The sequence below is a fragment of the Ovis canadensis genome, chromosome 6 (genome assembly GCF_042477335.2).
Source record: "Ovis canadensis isolate MfBH-ARS-UI-01 breed Bighorn chromosome 6, ARS-UI_OviCan_v2, whole genome shotgun sequence".
NCBI lineage: Eukaryota > Metazoa > Chordata > Mammalia > Artiodactyla > Bovidae > Ovis > Ovis canadensis.
The window spans coordinates 118,747,972-118,753,700 of record NC_091250.1 but is presented as its reverse complement, the minus strand read 5'-3'; the positions used below and the strand labels follow the sequence as shown (position 1 = coordinate 118,753,700).

Genomic DNA, 5,729 nt, shown 5'->3' with positions numbered 1-5,729 from the left:
AGTGTGTCATTTCGTCGATTCTGTCTTGCTGCAGCAAGAATTTGAAGCAGTGGATGGACTAGTGTTATAGCTTGGTTTTATTTAGAAAGTAAAGGAAAATACATCCTCCAGGTGTGAGGGCAGGCTGAACCAGAAGGCGCAAAAAGAAGAGACGCCTCCGGCTCAATTTTGGCTTCTCTTTTTATACGTTTTTTTCTCCTCCCCTTGAGCCTGACCTATGTAAATTGGGCTAACCAGGAGGGCGGTTTGTTTTACCTGAGGTCCTCATTCCGGTCCTCGGACCTTCCTTTGTTCCATTTTCGAGGGCTTTTCCCTTCTTTGTCTTTTAGCCACCGCCATTTTAGACTCTTTTTTCCTATTCTAACTACCTAACAGTTCAAACACTCATCTTTTGAATCTGAAGGCAGAGCAAAGGAGTAAGTCATCTAAGAAAATAAGTACTGGTCCATGAGTGTGGATCAAAAACAAATCAGGAAGGATCCTCGCTTTGGCAGCTCATAAATTAAAATTGAAATGACACAGAGAAGATTAACATGGCTCCTGCACAAGGCTGACACAAAAATTTGTGAAGCATTTCATATTTGGGGGGAGTTTGGGATTAGCAGAGGCAAACTGTTACATAGAGGATGGATACACAACAAGGTTCTACTGTAAAGCATGTATATCTGAGTCACTGCTGTACAGAAAAAGTTAGTACAACATTGTAAATCAATTATACTTAAGCGAAAAATTTTTTTAAAGAATGAAATCAGAAAAGGCCTCAAGCAATTTGGGCAGTGGGTCTACAGTATATCATTAAATAGGCATGAGGTTCTGATCTGCCTTCTCTTCACCATTTCTACCTGTCATGGAAGTCTTGTTTGCAAGGGAACTCAGAGTTATTTGGCAGAATTTGTACTCATCATCTCTTGCTTCCTAAAAGGAAAGTGGTGTAAACTTGGTGGTGTACAAAAAAAGGGAGCAGAAACAATGTTAAATATCTCTAGAGCATTAAAAACAGAGAGAGATGGGAGTCGAGAGAGAGATAGAGCGAGAGAGAAAACATGTGCTTTAAACAGAATCTTCTGACTTAGCAATTTTTGTTTTATTCTTATATAAACCTTGAGCAAAAAAAAAAAAAAAAAAAACCCTCTTTGAAGCTCCATCTGGAATGAATCTACTACTGGGCCAGAAAAATGACTCAATAAATTCTCAAAGTATTTGAAGTAAAAGAGTACTATCTTTTAAATTCCTTCATCTAAATTTTGACAAAATAAGTAAAACACAAAGATTCTCCAAGAAAGAGAGATAATGGAATAAACAAAAAGGAGGAAACCTCCTTTCCTCCCACCAGGGATTAATGATACAAATGGAAAAAACTGGATTTCCTTACAATCCATTCTTAGCCGCATATCTCTTTAATAGTTTGTCCTCCCTCTCACTTACCGAGTAGCATTGTGTTAGTCGCTCAGTCATGTCCTACTCTTTGCAACCCCATGGACTGTAACCTACCAGGCTCCTCTGTCCATGGGATTCTCCAGGCAAGAATACTGGAGTGGGTTTTCTTCTCCAGGAGGAGAAGCTATTTCCTTCTCCAGGGGGATTTTCCCAATCTGGAGATCGAACCCAGGTCGCCTGCATTGCAGGCAGATTCTTTACTGTCTGAGCTACAGGGAACTCAAACTTAATAATGTGCATCAAATGGAGATTTTCTTTCAGAGACTATGTAACATCCTTTCCCAGAAGAGAAGAGCCTCGGGGCTTCAAATGGCCTTTTTAGCAAGAAGGAAATAACAACAATGATTAAGTAACCCTTCTGTTCCTGGTCTCTCTTCTTATATTGAAGTATAATTGCTTTACAATGTTGTGTTAGTTTCTGCAGTACAATGACCAAGTGAATCAGCTTTATCTATTCACATATCCCGTCCCTCCTGGGCCTCCCTCCCCCTCACCCCATCCCACCTCTCAAGGTCATCACAGAGCACCGAGCTGAGCTCTCGCAGGTTTCCACTAGCTATCTGTTTTACACATGGTAGGGTACCTCCCTACCTAATCTAATCCTAATCTCCCAACTGGTCCTACCCTCCCTTTCCCCCGCTGTGTCCACAAGTCCGTTCTGCACATCTGCATCTATATTCCTGCCCTGTAAATATTTTCATCTGTACCATTTTTCTAGATTCCACCTAGCTATCTGAAGCCAGTAGCATGTTTTCACATCCTGATCTCCTATCCTCAGGGCTCACCTTAGGGAATGGCTGCAGTCTGACAGCTGCTAGATGGCAGCTTTCTTTCCCTCCTGAGCTCCTGGGGTGCTGCAGTTCATGGGGTCGCAAAGAGTCAGACATGACTGAGCAACTGAACAACAACAAATGGCCTTAGAGGCTCAAACAGCAACATTAAATAAACATAAGCAAGATGTGAGGTAAAACAAGTCATTCTCCAAGGATAAAAATCCACCTAAAACAAGAATTGCAATACTTTTGGCCACCTGATGCAAAGAACTGACACATTGGAAAAGACCCTGAGGCTGGCAAAGATTGAAGGCAGGAGGAGAAGGGGACAACAGAGGATGAAATGGTTGGATGGCATCACTGATTTGATGGACATGAGCTTGAGCAAGCTCTGGGAGTTAGTGATGAACAGGGAAGCCTGGTGTGCTGCAGTCCACGGGGTCGCAAAGAGTCGGACACGACTGAGTGACTGAACTGAGCTGAAAATAAGAACACTGGATAAAAACAATTCTAGAATAGTCTCAACTTCTGCCTAACAAATGTAATTATTCATGCTTGAGCTCTAGCCTTATCTAGTCCTGTGGCCACTGCTGAGTTTCTCAAATTTGCTGACTGATGCTGAAGCTGAAGCTCAAATACTTTGGCCACCTGATGTGAAGAGCCAGCTCATTGGAAAAGACCCTGATGCTGGGAAAGATTGAATGCAAAAGAAGAAGAGGGTGGCAGAGGATGAGATGGGTAGACAGCATCACTGACTCAATGGACATGAATTTGAGCAAACTCTGGGAGAGAGGATGTGCGTCCTAAGTCACTTCAGTTGTGTCTGACTCTTTGCGACCTCATGGACTATAGCCTGCCAGGCTCTGTCCATGGCATTCTCCAGGCAAGAACACTGGAGTGGGTTGCTGTGCCCTCTTCCGGGAAATCTTCCCAGCTCAGGGATTGAACCTGCGTGTCTTATGTCTCCTGCATTGGCAGGCGGGTTCTTTACCTCTAGTGCAGCCTGGGAAGCAGGACAGGTGTCCGGCTGTGCTACTGTCCATGGGGTTGCCAAGAGACGGACATGACTTGGCAACTGAACAAAAGCAATCTCTTCTAACTTTTTTCTGTCCTCAAAACAGTTTCAGGATTATTTCTAGAGTCTCTGCTCTCACAGACGAGATGGAGAAAAAGAAAGGATGCTGCCTTCATAGTGCAGTTTATAAAATTGCTGTATTTGAATCAGCTGAAAAGCAGTGATCCAAAAATTTTCAGACTTTGCTCAACAGTAGCATCATGTGAAGGAGGTGACTAGGGGAATTGCTACTCTGAGACAAACTCTAACCAATGGGGAGGAATAACTTGGTGAAATGGAAAAGACAAGAATCCTGGGAGAAAATTACACGTCAGTATTAGAAATAGAATGAAGAGGCAAGGATTCATGAGGCACACAATTGCTATCTTTACATATTTGAAGAGCATCCATGTGGAAGAGATATTTAGACTGTTTTATATATCCCTAAGAAGCAAAATTGGGTCCAATGAATAGAAACTGCAGGGTAATAGATTTCAGTAATTTTAAAGAAATAACTTTCAAAAACAGTGCTAATCAGTAAGATGTACCTACAGTAAGTTGTATAGAATGACCACATAAATTACATTATCAGTAGTATAGACTGTCATAATAAGACCAGGAACATTATTTTTAACCTGATTAGGTTGATTTTTATAGTTTAATCAAAGAATAATCTCAAAGTCAGGCCCACAGCTCCATGTAGTGTAAATGTCTTGAATTTATTTTAAAATCACATTAACCCTAATATTAATATGGGGGTTATGTACCCCACCTATTATATGGCAAGAAAATGTTAATATAAATTAAATAATGGAGTATACATTTTCTGCTTGAGCAAGTCTTATTTGAATATAAGACTGAATTGCTTGTTTTACAAATTTTTCTCTTCACAAAGCTTAAGTGAAGGAAAGATGTTTTAAAAAGAAAAAAATACTCAGCAATTATCAGCACCAGCTATTTTTGGTTTGTTTTGATTTTCATCTCATATTACACAAAAGTAGAGAAAGTTACTGTTACAGGTGGGAAATTCTGTTTGCTAGGGTTGTCCAAGTCATGGCTGGGAGGCCTTGTGGTTAGAACTGATCCTATAAGCAAGGGGATATTTAGCTATGTATCTGTATGTAACAAACTACGCCAAAGCTTAATGACTTAAAAAAGAGATATAGCAAGTCCCCTATATGCAAACCTTCAAGCTGCAAACTTTCAAAGATCCAAATGTCCTTCCACATGTCCAATCATGTGAGTTAGTTCACCTGTCTGGCATACATTGTCACATGCGTGAATCCTCTACAAGTGGCCTTGCTTTTGTGTACTTTACTGCACAGTACTATATAGAGCACAGTAGTACAGTATCTTTATTTCAAGCTCAGGATGTCCGGAAGCAAGAGTCAAAGACCAGTGATGTAGCTGGTACTGCTAAGAAGCGCCAAGAGGGGACCATAGAAACAAAAGTGAAAATATTTGAGGCTGGAGCTTGCCCTCCATCTCTTTTGCTGACGATCCTTCAGCTCTGCCATCTCCCACCTCCTCTCCCTCCTCCAGTCAGTAAATCTTCTTGCCTGTTCACTCAATGCCAGTTCTTGTATGCCAACTGTTGTACTGCACTACTGTAATTTTCAAAGTACTGTACTGTAAGATTAAAAACATTTTCTTTATTTTTATTCACTTTTTATGTATTATTTATGTGAAAAGTATTATAAACCTATTGCAATGTAGTACTATATAGCCGATTGTACTACTTGGGTACCTAAGCTAATTTTGTTAGACTTACAAACGAATTGGACTAACTAATGAATGTGCTCTCAGAACAGAACTTGTTCATACATAGGGTAATTACTGTGTTTACTTAGCTCATAATTCTGTGTATGAGCACTTTGGTGTAAATTTAGTTGGACAGTCCTTTCCTGATTATGTTTGCCCATGTGTGTACACAGTAGAGAGGAGGATCTCAAGAGAGTGAGAGGAAACGTACAAATTACTAGCAGAACATTGCTGCAACTTATTGGCTGAAGCAAGTCACACGGTCACACAAGATTCAAGGAGAGGGGAAACAGATTTCACATCTTAATGGGAGGAGTTGAAAAGTCATCCTGTAAAGGGCCTGGCTACAAGGAAGATGAAGGATTGTGGTCATTTTCACAATCTTGTACAAAAATCTCCCAGATGGCACTAGTGGTAAAGAACTCACCTACCAATGCAGGAGATGCAGGTTCAGTCCCTGGATTGGGAAGATCCCTGGAGAAGGAAGTGGCAACCCACTCCAGTATTCTTATCTGGGAAAACCCACGGACAGAGAAGCTTGGCAGGCTAAAGTCCATAGGGTCATGAAGAGTCAGACATGACTGAAGCAACTTAGCATGCACCCATGTACAAAAATGTCACTCAAGGATCTTCAGCAGTGGAATGTTGCAGTCAAATAAGTGTTCTAGAATTATCACTCGGGCAATATATTAAGAGCCATTTCT

General features: G+C 40.9%; 1 non-coding gene across 1 annotated transcript; it reads left to right on the top strand.

Annotated features, from left to right (window-relative positions):
• Positions 1-482: 482 nt before the first annotated feature.
• Positions 483-585, top strand: LOC138443069 (U6 spliceosomal RNA). Its single transcript, XR_011257995.1, has one exon. It is a non-coding gene; the product is annotated as a U6 spliceosomal RNA (small nuclear RNA).
• The last annotated feature ends 5,144 nt before the right edge of the window (positions 586-5,729 follow it).